Source organism: Pteropus medius, unplaced genomic scaffold (genome assembly GCF_902729225.1).
Source record: "Pteropus medius unplaced genomic scaffold, Ma_sr-lr_union100, whole genome shotgun sequence".
NCBI classification, from domain to species: domain Eukaryota; kingdom Metazoa; phylum Chordata; class Mammalia; order Chiroptera; family Pteropodidae; genus Pteropus; species Pteropus medius.
Genome location: NW_024340696.1, coordinates 33,143,814 through 33,163,202, shown reverse-complemented (window position 1 = coordinate 33,163,202; position 19,389 = coordinate 33,143,814). Strand labels below are relative to the sequence as shown.

The 19,389-nt window shown below is 35.0% G+C and overlaps 1 pseudogene; it reads left to right on the top strand.

Annotated features, from left to right (window-relative positions):
• The first annotated feature begins 18,217 nt into the window (after positions 1-18,217).
• Positions 18,218-18,335, top strand: LOC120609632 (uncharacterized; annotated as a pseudogene).
• Positions 18,336-19,389: the final 1,054 nt, after the last annotated feature.

The following is a 19,389-nucleotide window of genomic DNA, read 5'->3' as shown; positions in this document are numbered from 1 at the left end:
TTTACAGAAAGCTTGAAAACCTATGAAATAGTGTCGTATATTTTTATGGATACAAACATAGGTAGTAATAAGACAAAAATTGCAAAGGACATATAAGTGGCGATTTCAGCATAGTGGCTACCAATGGGAAGGGAGGGAGATGGGAACAATGAGAGGTACACATGTGGGACTTCTATGGTTTAACATAATCCAAGTCAAATATAACAAAACTTGACAGGGCTGGGGAATGGGCATGTTTTAGTATGTTTTTCTCTTTATCTTTCCTTTGAACTGTTTTATAACAAAATATTTAAATAAGAATTATTGTATATCTTTAGAAGTAAGTTTTGGCTGTTTCCTTAAGATGAGGTAATTTTTTTCTCTTAACTATTGAATAAGGTTTGAAATGCATTTTTCTGAGAGATGAATAAAAGATATCTCTCCTTTGGAGTTTTTGAAAACTTACACCCCACCACTGCAAGCTGTACCTGCATATATAAATTTAGGAAACAAAATAAATCGTTGAAATTTCCAGTTAATCAATAAATTAATTTATGCCTTTTTTTTTTTTGCATAAAGAAACTTTAAGCCAATGATCTTACTTAACAAAAACTTTTACAACTCAAATAACAACAAAAATATATTTTGAGCATTCCAAATTGTCAGGGCTCCAGATTAATTTAGATGTTACTGATTCTATATTTTAATAATTGCATTAATAATAGGTAGCATTTCTGAATATTTAGCCATCTTTTACATATATTTTATTAAATATTTCTAACATTCCTATTATTATTTTCATGTTATATGTTAGGGAGCTGATGTTTAGGAGTTCAATAATCTTTCTGAGGTCACAGAGCCAAATAGTAGGAGAGCCAGTACTCATGTTTGCATTTACCTCTTCTCTAATATCTTGCCAGTATAGTTTCTCACTATGAGTCACAAGAAAGATTTATTTAGATTTAGATTTTGTCTTGGGAATTGTTCCATAAATACTCAGTTAAGATCTTAATGATTATATAATGTCCCAATATTATCTTAGCATGGCCTGGATTTTAAGCATCCATTAATGTTTTATATCTTGATAAATGCTGAACTGTACAAATAACTTTGAAGGTACTAAATAGATCACAACAGATTTATCATGGCAACATTTTTTGTATTATTTTCTTTTATATGATACGAGTATACTCTCATTACAATCTGACAATAAGAAAGCAAATTTATAAATTACCTCTATTTACATGAAGTTAGAGGCTGTTGGCCATTTTTCTTAGATTTATTTTGAACTAGATATTTTTATACTTTGTAAATAATATTATGGGTCAGAGTCCCATTAGATAAGTGTGCAACTCATAACCCAAGTTCTGACCACTGCAGAAGTAAAGAACTGATCTATAAAATTCAGACTTAACAGAGTAAAAAAAGTATCTGAATTTTTTAAATAAAACATTTCCTTGTCTATTTTCCTTAATTTTCTCATGTGCGTTGGACATCCTTAAACTACATTCTGTTTGTTCTTTTGTGTTTATGAACTTCATGTAAATTGATTTATACTGCTTATATTCTTCTTTGACCTGCTTCTTTCTCTAAAATTTATGTTTTTGCTATTCATTCACGTTGATATGTACAGTATAGTCCATTTGTCTTCTGCTGTGCACATTACTGTATAACAGTCTGTTGTAGAGAATAAAACAACGGTTTATTCATTCTGTTGTTGAAGGGCATTTGAGTCGTTAATAATTTTTTTGATATTGGAAAAATACAGCTATGAACATGTACAAGAATGTCTTTAAAATATATACCTGGGAGTGAAACTGCTAGTCATAAGATTTACGTATGGTTAACTTTACTAATTAATGCCCAGATGTTTTTCTGTTATTCATTGTATCCACTTATATTAACACCAATAGGAGATGAGAGAGTTCCCATTTCTAAACCTTCTTGCTAACACATGGTCTTGTCAATTTTTTAATTGGCCAATATATTCTTTTTTTTTTTATTTTCTAAAAGATTTTGTTTATGATGAAATATTCTAGCAAATATTGCTTGCAGAGGTCAGAACAAAGCACCTGAACGTATTCTTGAAGTAGTTTTAAAACACATTGTATATGCCTATTTAATGAAAATTAAAATCTCTTCATCTTCAAGAGATCTGAGTTTGGGAAAAAGAGAGCAGTAGAGAAAAAGGATTTACATGGGTTGGATCTAGTATTTTTTTTTTCTTTGCTTCTGTTATCTAAATTCTTTATGATTAAAGTCATTCACATCTGTTCTATGGGGCAATTCACATATGTATATGAAATCTAATAAAAGTTAGATATAGGAAAAAAGAGAGGTATTAATTCACCACCTCCGGACTGGTCAGTAGTCTTGGAAAGTCTCCAGGTTTTTGTTTGTTTGTTTTGTTTTTTTTTAAATGCCTGCTTGTTAAAATTTGGAGATTTCCTTGCTGAGGAGTGTGGGTAGACTTTCAAGCTCTTTGGGCAAGTAGCTTAGGGAAATAACAATTGCTCCTCATGTCTTTTGTTCCTCAGCTGCTGGAAAAGAAAGGAAATCTACTTTCACGTAGGTAATCAAATACATTTTATTCTGAAAGTCAGGGACCACAGAGCACAATTATCTTCTTCAGGAACAAGTGTTCTTTGTTTAACTATTGCATTGTTGAGGCCCATGGTTGCTAAATTGGGGTACCATGGTAATTTATTCCAATGGATTATCATAGTAACCCATTCCAGACGCATTTCTCATAAAACCTTTATTGTAAAAGTTCAACTCATTTACAAGTGCCAGAATATTAAGTTATTGCTTGTAATAACTGCTCATTTATGTTCTTTAGTCTGATAACAATGACTTTCAAAACATTTTACTTAACACATTCCATTTCTACATCAACAAGATAGGCTTCAAGTGAGATGCCTTCCTAGTATGGGTTAAATTTGAGACATAAGTGCACTTCAGAATTTAAATGGAGTCGAATAAAAAAATAAACCTTGCAAGAGTGACCTAACTTTACATTTGCATTTCCAGTCTATCTGCTGAAGTTTATCAAAAGAGTCTGAGATATATCGATTACTCACGTTTACTCTTGACTTCTAACTTGCTGTTATGATGTAACTAAATTTCATAGGCTGTGAGTGGGCATCAAAAATGGAAGAGTCAATAGCTTGGAGAAAAATCATCAAACAAGTTGCAGCATTACAACATTTCCTTATGCATTTTTTTCTTTCCCTTTTCCTTGAGTACATTAAAACAATTTTTTGTTAAGATATAATTTGCACTCAAGAAAGTTTACCCTTTGCAGTGTGTAAACAAAAACACTAACCTAAAATATAATTCTAACCCTAACCTTAAACCTAACCGTTATCATAAACTAAAATTGACACTTAAAATTAAACTGAACCTAAGTTAGCACTATACCTTAAGGCTTAGGAAAAAACTAACCCTAAAAAAAACAAAACTCTAAACTTGAAGCTACTATAAACCTATCTCTAAGCCTGACCCAGCACATGAACTCAACCTGAAAACATGAGTTTTGTCAAATGCATGAGAGTCATCACTTCATGCTACGATCCTCCTTCCACTCTCAGGAAGCCAAGGCTGATTGGGGCTCAAAAGCTGCAGAGCCTGGGGTAAGCGGATGTGGGCGGGAATGTAGGTAAGGATGTGAAGGAGGGGCACTAACTTAGGTGCTCTGAGGAGCAGTATCTGAAGGAGAGAAAAAATCTGGGGAGATTATTGACGCAATTCCTCAGTCTAAGAAGCAGCAAGCACAGAAGGATCCAACTGCGACCTCAGCACTCCTTTGAGTAAAACCAGGCCTGTTCCCAACATTGGAGGGGGTGCAGCCAGAGTCCAAATGGAAGTCTAAATATTTAAGTTAGAAATAAAGCTAATAAACATATAGAGTAGGATTTATTTCTCTCCCTTGAAAATCTACTTTACGATAACAAATAAAAAATACGTGTGACATATATTATCTGACTTAAATTAGGCAAAAACAAATGACAATGGAAATGAATTTTTATTGTGCCCGTTTAGGTGTTCTGTTGATGGACTGGTGATGTCTGGATGAATGACAACATAGCATAATATGACAATGTATTTTTCTTGCCTTTATTTCAGCAAAATTACTAATTATGTTATAATGAAGATTTTAACAATTTGTTTTCTGTCAACAATAATGTCAAACTAAACAACTTTAAGGCATTGTAGTTCTTTGATAGTTTTTGTTAATTTTAATTTGGAGAAACATAGCTCTCCTGAGGCAAGAGCAACGGAATCGTCAGTAAGGTTATTAAAGGAATAATTACATTTGGAAATGAACCATACATTGTTATTGTTTAGCATATGAGAAATTACCATTATTACAGAAAATTTTACAAGATATTTTAATTTCATCATATAAATTGCTATCGTTTATATCATAATATTGCTCTCTTTAAAAGCAGGTCAAGTACAGTATTTAAGTTCTTTTCTTTCAAAAATTCTAATATCTATGTATTCCAAAGAAAAAATAGCAGTATATTGATCAACTCTAACTCGATCTATAATGACCAGAAAATAATATAAATGAAAATTCATTTCAGAATTATTTATCTGTGAATCAACTTCACAAACTCGTGAACTGTTTTACCCATGTTTTAATTTCCTTATAGTTTATTGGAATGTTACTTTTATAGCATAGTTTATTTTCAAATTTAAATACCGTCTTTAAATCTTTAAAAAGTTTTAAAAATTCTTTATGAATTGAAACTGCTAAAGTTCTATCTGCTGGGTGTTTTTTTTGTTGTTTTTTTGTTTTTGTTTTTGTTTTGATGAATGTTGCTAACATTAATAATAGCAAGCAACAGTTAATTCATACCAATAACTGTGGCTACTGCAAGTTCAAAATTAATTTCATTTCTGGCCAATGTCCCTGATTCACTCTTTGAGGATGTTCTGTGGTTTCGCTTAATTCTCTTTGTGCATCTCATATCTCAACTAACTTAAATTGCTTTAATAACACTTAGGATCCCCATCATATGTCCAAGAGTGGTTTTAAAATTATATTTGATATGTTTCATGGAGATGTTCTCCTACTGAATGGGTCCAGAATATATTGCATATAATTTTTAAATTTTTCCCCAAAAGTCATTACTATTTTTACAGTTGAGGCCATGTTTCTTAGTAACAAATTCAAAGTGCACATTATATTTTTCAGAGTACTTTCTGGTTTTCAGCTAAAAATGTGACTTGCATATTTTTTTCTTAACCAACAATATTAGTGTCATTATCTTAGGATTCCCACCTAAAAGTTTTAAAATTAATGTCTAAAATTTAAAGTTATTGCTTTATTCACATAAATCAAAACCTTTACTTTTTACATTAGGTGTAAAAACAAGGAAATAGTCACTAATTGTGATGATATTCTTGTTTTCTTCTCTCACAGTTCAACAATATATAAAAATCAATGTTAATGATTTTTAACATTAACATGGCTCTGACGTCTGGTACAATTTAGTTGAACTGAGTAACAGTGGTTTTTCAAATTTTGTCCATGATTAATTTTCTTTCATTTTGTTATTCATTAAATTAATGATCTCACTTTGAATTCTTCACACTAGACAGTGACTCTTTGCTTTATCGTTATGATTTTTCATCTATCTTAAATGAGTGGTCATTCTATCATCAAATTTCAAAATACTTTTTCTTAAATCTAGAAGATTTCCACTGTTTTCTGTGTATATCATACTTAAAGTTTTGTTATTTGGATACATGGTATTCACACAATATTTTATAAATAATGTAAATAAAGTAAATAAACATTTACTAATGTTTTACTTTTAAATTTATTTGTTGAATCCATTACTTGGCTGTTTATTCGTTTCTAGAAATGATGTGTGCTTTTTAGTGTATTCAGGTGTACTTAATTTATATTCTTTAAATTGAGAACATAGATGTTTCCTGTCAAAAATAACTGTCATTGACCAAAACTCAACTTGAAGATTGGTTATGAAACATGGAACAGCGACAGCAAACCACTTTGTCTTTGAACTTTGTTATTCTACTGCCTAGATATTCCTGCAGTATTCCTTGTAATAGCTTATTCCCTCACCTTTACTTAATTCAAGCCTCTGCACATATGGTCCCTCAAAAAGCCTCTTCCTGAACCCCAGACCTACTAACACCCCATCCCCATCATCTTCTATTCCCTTATTTCACTTCATTTTTCTTCATGATATTCATAACTACTTGTTTATTATTAGTCTCATGAGAATTTAACTCCCATGGGGACAGGGACCTTCCTGCTTTGTGACCACTGTTTCTCCAGTATCTACCATAGTTAGTAGCCTATAGAGGACATGTAAATAGTTTTTGGATGAATGTAGTCTCTATTCTGAAACTTCTTTTTTTAGCTCATGAATGAATTCCCTTGGCCCAAAGCCAAAGGCCCTTTATTATTATCTTAATTCCTCTATAGCAGTGATTCCCAAGACTAGCAGCATCAGTAGCATCTGGAAACTTATTGGAAATGCGAATTCTCAGGTTCCACCCGAGATTTACTGAATTAGAAGCTCTGGGGACAGGGCCCAGCAATCTTGTTTTCTTAAGCACTCTAGGTGATTTTGCTGCATCATAAAGTTTGAGAACCACTGCTCTGTAAACTATAGGAATTTGCATTGTGAATTACTTTTTAAATATTACAGTCCCACTGTAAGTATTAAAGGCATATTGACCGTTAGTATTCTTTTTTTTTTTTTTCCAAGTATGGGCAATTTGGATGATATTAATCACACATTACTCTAGAACACTCACCTAATCCTATTTAAGAATCAAACACGAAGACAATTTTTGATTATACTTTAAGGAATACCTTAGAATTATAACCTCCTGCTTTTTCCTTAATAGAGTAAATGATGCAATTGGTTCAATACATTTTATAGTTTATTTGTATTCACGGGAGGTGACTATCTCCTTCAGGGCTATGTTTTTTTATTTTCTCCTACTTTTCTCCTACTCCTTCCTCTTTTTTGTTTTAGTTCTTACAACTTGAGAGAAAAATGGATTTGAGGGCAAAAGACAAGTCTGTCCTGGATCAAATTAGGAAAAGACTGAAGCTTTCATTGCTTTTCTGGTAGAAAGAATAATTAGGATCTTAATGGAATTTCCATTTTTATACATTTCTAATAGTCTCATCCCATATTGTTAATCTTTCTAACATTTATCTAAAAAGAGATTAAGATTTATTATTTGTCTTTCTTAACATGTGCTTTGTGAATTGTTTTTGTTGTTGTCATATACTCTAGGGTTTATGAATTGAAATTTGCTAAGAGTTACTCTTAGGGTACATGAAAGTATGTCCAAGCTTCAATATTTAATTTAGATCTCTTAAATTGGTATGGATAGTTTAAAAAAGCAAAAATATTGTCCTCAGAATAATGAGATACAGGTTGGTCATGCTGTTTTATTTTATTTAGTTTAAGCTAGCAATAGAGTCCTTTTTTTCTTATATATGTATATTAAGGAGGTAGGAGGAAAGATTTTATTGTCATATATTTCATTTTTATGAAAAGAGAAAAAGGATAAAGGAAAGGACATTTAAAACCATGGATCCTGAGGAATGGAAACTGAAACATGTCATTTATCGGAAGGTGACAATAGTATAAGGACAGCTTTCTGCTCTGTGTATGCACTGCAGTATCTAATAGTTTTTCTACATAAATTTTACTCTTAACTGTTAAGAATTGTTTTCTACGGGTTTGCAACGTGAATCACATTGCTTTTTTACACACACATACACACAAAATTCAGTCAGATCTCAACATAGGTCAACTGACTTACTTTGCCAATTACTTTGTCCCCTTTTCAGTTCCCAAGGATCTGAGAAAATGACACCAAATTTCAAATGAGAGGGAATATTCTTCATAACAAAATTGAGGTTATTCAACAATTTCATTTTAGCAACCATTGATCTGGTGAGTAGAAAGATGACAGTTTTATTACATACACACATACACACTGGTGACATGAACGTAGCTTCCTTCAGGGAAATTGCATCAGGCAGAAACATACTCCAGACAAACTTCCCAGGTGCTATGTATTTCACCTTGCCCCCATCTCCAGATTACAGCTGACTGGTGTTACTTGAGTTGTGGACAGGGCTACTGTAATGTGAACCAACCATGAGTGTGGAAAGAGCCCTGGACTTGGAAACATAACGAGTGAGGTTAAAGTTCCACCTTAGCCTCTTACTAGCTCTTCTACCTTTTTTAACCTACTGTGTTTTATCTCTTAAAATGGGCATGATGCCACATCTTTTTCTCATTTCATGGAGTTTCAGATGAAGTCTTGAATGTGAAAAATCTTTGTAAATGCTGTATATAGTTCAGAAGGAATATATTATTAGTATTATTATCATTATAAACAACCAAAAGCTTTTGAGAAACAGGATGTAAAAATAGTCGTGAAGGGCAACCATGAAAGACACACACATCCTGAGCACAGAGAGAACTGGATCATGTTGAGAGTGTCGAAGAAGCATTGAATGATTGCCTGTCTATCATTTCTTTCTCACTTTCTCTAAATGACATTCATGGCTCCTAGGGAGCTATATGGTTTCTCACTGAGGTTCCTGAATTAATATCGAAACAATGAGGAAACTTCGAATCTTCTGTTGGGCTGCCACATGGCTTTCTCTTTCTCAAAACATTTCTATCACTCTCTCAAAGACTGCATTATGTAAGGTTGCTGAAACTTTGAACTTCCCCAGTGAAGGGATGGGGAAAGTGTCTACACACTGAAAAATGCAAGGCATCTGGAAAGACTGCCCAGAGGCTGAAATGTGCCCCAGTGACCAACTGGCTGACTGTATCTTGTTCTCTCATTCTTTTATTCCCTTTAGACATCCTTGGTTTCTTTTCCAGCCCTGAGTAGTAATGACTTCTTCATCTGGCACAATCACTGAAGAGGGAGAGCGAGGGCCTTCCCAAGCCACACCAGCTATGCCTTGTTTCTATAGGCCAGAAAAGATGATGGACGAGCAGCAGATGTTGCTGTCAGTCCAGCTCCATTGCTCAGTCTCCGGGGCTTATTGATACTCGCTAGAGGCCAGTCAGCTGTTCAGTAGAGGTGTTCCAGGGTCAATATAGTTCCCAAATCCAGGAATATTGGAATGCTTGAAAAGCAATCACTACTCACAGCATTATACACAGAATATGAATATCCAGATAGTCATCACCTCAAAACTTGAGACTAAGTGTACCCCCCAAAATCTGCACTCTCAGAAAATCAGCTGTATAAAATTCACTGATCTCTCCATTCAGGGTCCCTGAGTGATCCTAGCACCAACTGGATGTTGCCTCTTTCCTGCCCCACTTCCTTTTTATCACCTCATTCTGTTTCTAGATTTAGTAACTAGAGAGTTTCTAAGACACACTTGGCAAGTGGTGAAACACTAACCACAGTGTTGACCTGGCTCTAGGATGTCTGGTTAAACCCTTCCCATTTTGCCTAATTTCATCTCAAGAACTGAGGCTGCTTACTACTTGCCAGTTTGCACACAAATCCCTGACATGCCTCGTTTATGCTCTGTGTTTGTAAGTTGGAGGGAAAAGGGGATGGTGCTGTATTTCCTATGAACCAGACACTCCTAAATTCAGTTCATATGTAAGTGCACAATATGCCAGCCTTTTTGTGGGCTCTTTAATGAATCAGAGTGGTCTCTGATGCATTTCAGTCAATGATCTCTGTAGTCTGAAGGTAGAACCTGGGACTCATTGAGTTACCAGCTGCTGCCATCCATCACTCTCTCCCTGACCAATAGAAAGAGTGCAGGACCTGCTTGTGGCAGAATATGTTGACTACTGACTGACAAATGAAGAAATCATTACCAAGACTTGCAAGAGAAATCCAGGAATGTCATTATGGAAGATATGAATATGAAAGCACTCCTTTCATAGGTCAAATATTTTCCAGATTCAGAAATATTATGTCTGTTTACAGTGGGTCATTACATAGTAATTCCTTATTATCTGATTGCATGGTTTAGGCTCAGTGTATTATTTTGGGAAAAATGATATAGCTCATAGACCTGTCTAATATATCCTTAATGTGTGGATTTGAGATGTAAACATAAATTATTGCAAATTAAATCTGAATGGCAAAAATAGCAAATCCTAGAGGGAGCTCTAGAATTAGGATAGCTCTTCAAAATTTTGCAATATTTTAGGGAGGGAGCTGGGTCTTGTACACTTATTTATTCATCCATCTTTGGATACAGGATGCCACTAAAGCTGTAAGACATGCGTTAGCGAGAAAGTCACCAACATCAGAGAAGCTCAATTATGGCTGTCTTTTGCAGGCCAAGATGAATGGTGGAAGATGCTACATGAGAACTCTACTAATGGAAATGATAGGATATCAAAATAATAGAGGTCAGGTGGTGGCACTTAACCATCAGATGCAACATGAGTGTAGTTATTATAATGAGTCACAAGTTCAGACTGGCAGCCAGTGGAGGATGACCCACAGAGAGCTATGAAAATGATTACTAGAGCATGGTATTCCAAGGAGTGAAATATTTTGGCAGACATCAAGGATATTGCTCAATCTATACAACAAAAATAAATCAAGTATGGATGATCAGGAAGTGAAGAGAAACTACCACAATAAAAAGATCATGAAGCTTCAGCCCGTTTCTGACCATGAGCTAGTTTGCAGACCTGGAATCCATTAGTTCGAAGGAGTGCTTAGGTCTCCAGGAGAAAAGACTGCAACATTACAGCAAAAGGTTGCTCAGCCATTCCTCAAAGGGACCAATGGGCATTCAATTATGTAACTGTACAATGGGGGAAAGGGATATATGTACATTTTTCAAGAATTGTTAGACAGATGCTCCTAAGTGACACTGATACCAGGGGACCAGCAGCAGCATCCTTAGAGTGGAGCCCAGATATTAACCAGTGGAATCCTGGAGGGGCTACTCATCTAACATATTATATAAAACAAGTAGGTTTGAATAACGTAACACGTGGCCAGTAGTGGGTACCATAATTTGCCATTTACTCACTCCTCTAGCTTCCAGGAGTGTTGGTAGCTGCTATCTGCCAGCTGAGTCCCTCTTTAGGACTTGTCCGTGGTTAAAGAGAGCTGTCTTGTCATCCTGCTCCCCCCACCCCTTCTCTTTCTTTCAACAGATGTTGATCCTGTAAACACTCTATAATGAACTCTCTTCGTATAAATCTCCGTACCAGCTCCCACTTTTTCTTCTTTAGGAAACAAATCAATGACAAGGGAAGAATTTTTAAAAGTTAAAAATGTCAATTCTTGAAGTAGAAAAAATTAAATAGAAAGGCTGACAGATAATGTTAGAGAAATCTCAGAACGTATTAAAAATAGATGAGATATAAGAAAAAGAAAACAATATTTCTCTAACAGTAGTTTTGAAGAAGAGAAAAAAGGGAAAAGAAGTAACCAAAAAAAAAAAAATTAGAAAACATTCTAATGAATATTCAGATGGATGAATGGAAAAAGGATTCACTTTTAGACACATCATCGTTCAATTTTAGAAGATTGAATAAAAAGAAATCACAGAAGCTTTAAAAATAAAGAGGTTATTAAAAAGGAATATGATTCAGACCAGTGTCAGTTGTTTTCTTTTGTCATCCTGGATGGATATAAAAAATGAGAATCCCTTTGCCTATAACACTTGTATCATTCTCCTCTAAGCAACACATATTTATAGAGAGAGGATTGCTATTTTCTTCTCTATGGGTTCAGCCATGCTATTGTTTTCGCTGTGTATACTTACAAAAGCTTACTAGTTATTTTTTTCAACTTTTAGAATCACTCTATAAACAAAACACTTTATGAGTTAAGTATAGTTACAGAATGAAAAGCAAATATTATAAACCCAGACATTATAAAATAATGATATAGTTTTCAGAGGTTGGAATATGGAGATGGGAGAAAAGACATGGGGGGAATTACAGAGGTACTAATTTCCTCATCTAACAGAATATATGATGTCAAGATATACTTTCTAAAATTAATAAAACAATAAATAGAATTTCAGGTCATTTAAGTTAAAAAAGGTGAATAACAGAATAATTAAAATAATATTATTAGTAAAAAAAGGAAGAAGAAAGTTAAGATATCGTGTAGGGTTCATAAGAGTCACTAGAAACTTTTGAAAGGTAACACTTTGAAAAATATAGAGCTGAGCATAATACTGCAGACATTCCTTTAAGTGACCTCATTTAGATTGCATGAACAATGCTCTCCACTTCCTCTCTAACATACTGACTGATGGTGAGTAGTCCACGCTCTAGACATTCCTACTCATCAATGCCTACCAATTGATTTATAAACTCAACTAAAACTCAGGTGTGTTGTTCCACATGTTTATGACCAAACAAGATGAGAAAAATCCCACACCTATGTTTGAATACATACATTATTGTTATGAAGGGAATTGTGTTCCTCTAAAATTCATATATTAAAGCCCTAACCCCAAATGTAACTGTATTTGAAGTTAGAGCTTTAGGAAGATAATTAAGGCTAAATGACATCATAATAGTGGGGTCCTAATTCTATGGGTCTCATGCTCTTGTAAGAAGAAGAAGAACCAGCAGAGATCTCAATCTCTCTCTCCTCTCTCTACACACACACACACACACACACACACACACACACACACCACGCCCTTTTTTTACACAGACACACAGAAGAGGCTTTGTGAGGACACAGAAGAGGCTTTGTGAGGACACAACCAGAAGACAGCCATCTACAAGCCAGAAAGAGAGGTCTCACTAGAAACCAACCCTGACAGTACCTTGATCATTGACTTCTAGTCTCCAAAATTGTGGAAAAATAAATGTCTGTTGTTTAAGCTACTCAGTCTATGGTGTTTTGTTATGGCAGTCTTAGCAGACAAATACAATTATTACACAAATACATGTTATGAAATACATAATGTCATTATGTAACTTAATTTAACTAAATTCTAAATAAACTGATAAAATATAAATGTGAAATAAGAGGGTTTTTTTAAATGAAAAGTCATTCGAATCCTTTAAAAATACTTTGTTGAATGATTTGTGAAAGGCAAGTCACTAAAAATATTGCCGTTGAATTGGGCATGGGAAGGCAATATTAAAGACTGGAAGAAAATGTAAAGCAATCCCGATTAATTCTGCACAAAGATGTTTTGTAAGAGACTTAAGCTCCTCCAATTTAAAAAAAATAAAATCTAGAAATCATAGACCAGGCATTCCAGTTGTGGTTGATACATGACAGACCACGCGATATACAAAGTGGCAACTTTGTTTTTAATAAAAAAGAAGACCTTGGCCTACTTCAATGATTTATACATCTCATTTATTATAATTCCCCATGTTAATTGACTATTTCAGTTGGATGATCAACTACTGGTCCAAAAGCTTCTACTGTATTAAGTTATACTGGTAATCATCAAAATAAGAACAAAGAAGAAGGCTGAAGAGGAGCAGGTGAAGGGAAGGAAGGGGAGGAAGAAGAGGAGGAGAAGGAGAAGGAGACATGGAGGCAGAACAAGAGGAAGGGGAAGTGGAACGGGGAGAGGCAGAGGAAGAGGCAGAGGCAGAAGAAAGAAGGAGGAAGGAGGCGGGTTTACCTGCCACTTCTAGGGAGCGGGACTAGGGAGTGGGATGTGAAAGTTTTATTTTTCATTTAATACCATTACATGCAGTTTGGACTTTTCATCTACTATTTGCAGGAATTACTTTTATAGCAAACACACAAATTAATAAATAGCATCTCCATAGCCTTCGATTCCAAGTAATTCCATTGTGTAGGAAGTCACAGCAGACTTTTGAGTTCATTCGGTCTCTGGAGTAAGGCTGTCTGTTTGAATCCTGATTCCACCGTTTTCTTTTTGTGTGAGCTTAAAAAGTTTACTTAATTCCTCTATGCCACTCATTGTCTGTAAAATGGGGATCATAAGAGAACCTATTTCATGGGATTTGGTGAAGATTAAATGAGATAATATGTACGTAAAGCATTTAGTTCAGGATCAGGCACAGAGTAAGAAACTAGTAAATGTTACCTGTTATTATTTTATGAAAATAAACATCAATATACCAAAAAATTTATACGCAAGATATTTATTACAGTATTATTCTGATAATAAAAACCTGAAACAACTCAAATGTCTAGCAATGAAAAAAGGTTTGTTAGTTACATAATATTTATGACAGCTGTTTAAAAAAATCTTGTTTCCAAAGGCTTTTTATTAGCATGAGAAAATATTGATTATATAATCTTAAGTAAAAAAGGCAGAAATACAACTATCTATATCTATAGCTATAGCTAAATTTGCATACATATGCACATATATGTGCTATATTTATACCCACATACTGTGTATATTTACATATTCATACAAATATACATATAATCACCATATAATTTTGTAAAAGAAAATTTTTAGGTATATAAAAAAGCTGGGAAGGAAATAACTAAAACGTTAATGGTGCTTGCCTCTTTAGGTGACAAGATTGCAGGTGATGTCTACTGTTTTATTCATGGAGCTCACGCCTCAGCTAGAGAGGGTCACTTTTGCAGGCTCTCATTTGAAGAAAGTACCTTTCTAAAATAGAAACTCACCAACCGCAGCTCACGGTCACCTCTCAGATCCTTCCAGAGTCCTGCTGCTGTCAACTGCATCTATGTGACTAAGGGAAGCCCCTGACTGATGAGGAGAGGTCAGTGGAAAGGCTGACTCTGGTACTCTTCAAGGTCATCTTAGATCTGCAGGAATAATTATGACACAATGAAATATGGGATTTAGTATGTAAGAAAATGATCTTATAAAGATTCCACAAGGTTTGGTGAGACAGAAGGAGTTAGAAGTGAATAGAGGGTGTGTACCTAGATGTCTCCCATGACCTGCAGTCCTTTCAAAGGATCAACCAGGTATCCCTTGGCTCTGCTTCGTCCTTCAGATACTTTTGTGTGGCCCAGCTCTCTTCCAAGAACAGGGCACACACATGTCTTTCAGTGCTGTCTTCTCCTTCCAGCCCACGCTTGCCAGCACTCCTTTAATCTCCTGCCTTCCAGCACCCTGCACACCCAGCGCTCCACACATTCCACGGGTCAGTACACAGCGCCCAGGGCTCTCTCATCACTGGGAGACCAGACGGTTGTTGCTAAGCAGAGCATACAGAGCACAACTATGGCCAACTGTTTAACTCAAGCTAAATCATGGTATTTCTCAGTTTGCCCGGATTATCAATGGAGGAAGCAATGATTTTCCACTTTACTACAAAAGCTGATGTCATTGATGACCGGTTATGAAAACGATAGTTATGTTCTATGACTTTAATTTTACTCAGACCTCAAGAAACAGACATTTATTCAGTTTATATTATTTGTAGCATAGTGATTAACTTTGCAAGAAAATAAGAAGTCATCAAATAAATAGATGGCATTGAACCTGTCTTAGTAAGACCACAGTTTTGGACTGGGACAGATTTGTATTGAAGTGCTAGCTTTTTGTTCTACTTATGTGACTTGGAGTAAATTGTGTGTGCCTATACAAGTTATGACCTCTAACACATCGCAGTCACTGAAATTAAATATAACTAAAATCGAAGTCTGGCTCCACTTTGTACTGGTGCTGATATGTGGTCAATTACTTTACTTCTCTAAGTTTCAGTTTTCTCATCTGTAAAATGGAGGTAATGACAGTCACTGTGGAAGTGAAAAAGGACATGTATGTAAAGGGGCTTCTCAGTGTGTGCTACACATTCATCGTTCAGCAATTTATTGGTGAGTGTCTCCTCACCAATAAATATCTGTTGTATGGATTTGAATATATAATTGAACTTTGTTTTAACCTTGGAAAATGGCTAAAGTAGTCAATATTTATGTCTAAGGAATAAAACCACAAGGATTGGTACAATGGGAAACAGAATGGTCATATGAAACTTTCTGTTCTAAAATAATTTTGGACTCACTCAAACTTATAGTAACCGCATATTATTTGTTGTGGAGAGCTGGCGCACATCCTGATGAAATCATGCAATGGGTCTCATTCTTTTGGTTTTTACCTATATGACTAACTATAATATGTTCCAAAAAACAGTTTCCAAGATATTAATGGTCAAATGGATAAGAAATATCAAGGATGGGGTCTTTATCTTAGTAGGCATTTTTGTTGACTGATGAACAAATAGCGATTTTCAGAACGGAGCTTGTGACTCTGTTTCCCTGTGTGCAGCCTGGAAATGTTCATTGTGAAAGGTAATAGAGGAGCCCTTTAAAAATTCTTCTCTTGTGGCTGACAGGCTGTTGACATTCATTGGATACTGCCTGGGTGCTAATCGCCTCACTCATTTACATTCTCATCTCTTTCATTTCTCGTAATCATGCCTTCCCATGAGCTATTCCTGAACTAAGTAGTGCAATGTCTCCACAGCTTGAAAAATACACACATTTCCCATGGCCTTTTGGGCAGATTTACAATCATTGGAGCATTAGGTAACAGTAGTTAGGTGGGGTCTCAATTTAATGGAAAAAAAAAAAAAGGAAAAAACAAACCAAACCAAATCAAACTTGAGCACCTCGAGATTATGACTAGGGAAGTAAAGAAAGGATGGGACTATTTATAGAATGCCAACTATGTAGTTATTAGGCACTGTGCACACATGATATCAAAAGAATCTACCGAAATATCTCTCCTTTTAGAACTTGGTTCTCTTTATTTCATAGAATCTTTTGAAATACATATGGACAACTTGGAAGACTTTGGAAGGTATACGATAAGGAGAAATGTTAACAGAATCTTTGACACTTTCCTTTCCCTGAAGCTTTACATATATCTGTCACCACATTCTGGGGTGTCCTCCTTGAGCTCAGAAGAAGCGTTGCCCAGTGAGAGGAGGGTGAACCCAAGGCTTAATGCTGGCTCTGCTCTATTTACTGTGTGACCCTGGGCAACTAGACATCAAGGGTTTCAGCTGCTTCAGGTGCAAAATAGGGATGGCATGCACCTTAGAGGATTATATGACGATTAAAAGTAATGTTTGTAATGTCCCCAGCACATATTTATTACTCAAAATACCATGGTTATTCCTTATGTCTGTTACTACTCCAAAATCCAGTCCCTCAAAATGTGCTTGACTAGATCATATAATTTTTTTAGTTGATCTGCTAGTTTTCCTATCTAATTCAACATCAGAGTGATCTTTCTAAAATATCAGTTTAATGTCACTTTTCCACTTCAAAATCTTTCGTGCCTAATATTTAGTGCTCTTTTTAAAGGCATTTAAAAAGCTCTAAAACTTGTTCCCCCACCCTTGGCTTAATGCTCTGCTGTGGACCTCTTAAAATTCTTAATGATTTTATCTTTGAACTTGTGTTTTGTAAGCAACAGATATCACATGTAATATCTGTTGGACATGAGCAGCACAGACACATCAGGCTGCAGTTTCTACATGTGCGGGCTCATCACTGCTACAACAAATGACTGAACAGCTGGCCTGGCCACCTGTCATGCATGTACCTGGGACAGTCTTGGGTGCTGTGTGTCCCTAAGAGGGCGTCCAGGGTTAGAACTCGGGCCCAGATTGGCAGTGGCAATGATGGCAGTTGAAGCCTAAGCAGCAGCAGTGGCGGCAATGGCAGCCCTGGGAGAAGAGAAGAACATTGCATAGGGTCAATGCCTGCACTGTGCTGGGAAGTGAGCTTCCTGTCCATCCCTGAAACCTATCCTTGTGCTTTTGCACAAATATAAACTCTCCAGCCTGAATACAGGGTCAAGAACTCTGGAGATGAGGCAGTAAACTTTGTCGAAAAATAATTACGAAGTCGAAAAAACATACACATGGATATTGCAATAAAGCATATCAAGGAATTCTTCAAAGAGTTTTTAATTTCTGATTTTGAAAACTACTGCAACATTGCAAAGCAAATATCTACAGGCTTAGAAATAAAAATTGACTTTAAAGATGATCACATTTTTATATGACAATTCATATGAATCATTAATAAGGAGACTTTTGAAAAATTAATTAATTTTATGGTGACATTGGTTAATGAAATAAGAACGTTTTTAAGATCAAAGTTTTCATTGAAATTGAAGACAGAGAGATGGAATGCATAAACATGTATATTGAATTATATGTAAATCATGAAGCTACATTTTGTTTCTTATACAACTTCCACACAAGTTTCAGTGTAAACATTAGAATATCATTATATAAATTTACAATTAAATATCTACGGCTATGCCACCCTGAACAAGCCTGATTCTGTCTGGGCTCAGAAGCTAAGCGGGGTCGGGCCTGGTTAGTACTTGGATGGGAGACCACCTAGGAGACCAGGTGCTGTAGGCATAAAAAATAAAATAAATTTTTGTATGAAAAGTAAAATCTTTAAAAAATATTCTGCAGTAGTCATCAGCACTATATGTGCAAAAATTTATATTATAAAATAATTTATAAGAAATGTCACAGCCTATAAAATATCCTTAACAATTCTAGAAAATTTGCATCAGCAGAAAGTGTTCTGAAAATTAAAAATTATTGAGTTCTTTGTGATCTTATATTAGCTATGAACCACTGACATTGCTTTTATATTGTTAGAAAATTAAGTTCCTAAAAGTATAACTTATTTGTTTCCTTGTAAGTGAATTTGAAGAAAAAGAACCAGAAGCCAAGATATCACATTAATAAAGTATTATTATTGATCGTATTACATAAAACCATGACATTGAAAATATAATTATCTTTGCAATTTATAAGCATATGTTAGTCATATATCACTATTACTCCATTACTTTCTTTTTTAAAAGAAAAGCTTTATATTTTAGTATCTTTATCTGTACTTTTTCTCTTGCTTCTTGAACTAAGGGCATTTCGGTTTGTGCAAGGCTCCACAAAATATATAGCTGAACTTGCCTTGTCCCTCTACCATTGCACCTAGCAAACTTTTTTTCTCAACCTTTGAACCCACAATGTCCTTCCCATCTTGGCATTCTTTTGGTTATGTGTTTATCCTACTTACAAAACCTTTTCTACCCCAACCTACAAAAATCTTACTCACTCTTTCATACTCAACTTTACCTAGAAAAACATTATATTTCTGTAGCACTTTGCACATGCATTGTTTATAGCCTTAGTATTTTGTGCTGTTATTAGTTGTTTGTATGTCTCTTGCTTTTGCTAGATCCTGACCTCCTTGAGGGCAAAGACTCTACTTCAATCGATACCATTTCTTCGTACCTAGTATTGTGCTTTTTCATATTTTAAGAATTTAATAAATATGATAAAACAGAGTACTGAGGAGGACACTAGTCAACACAATTAATACTAAAGAGATGCTGATGATTAAGCTGAGGCATTGATCAGGACTTCTCCACCTGGACAGCAAGCGCCCTTGCCTCTCATG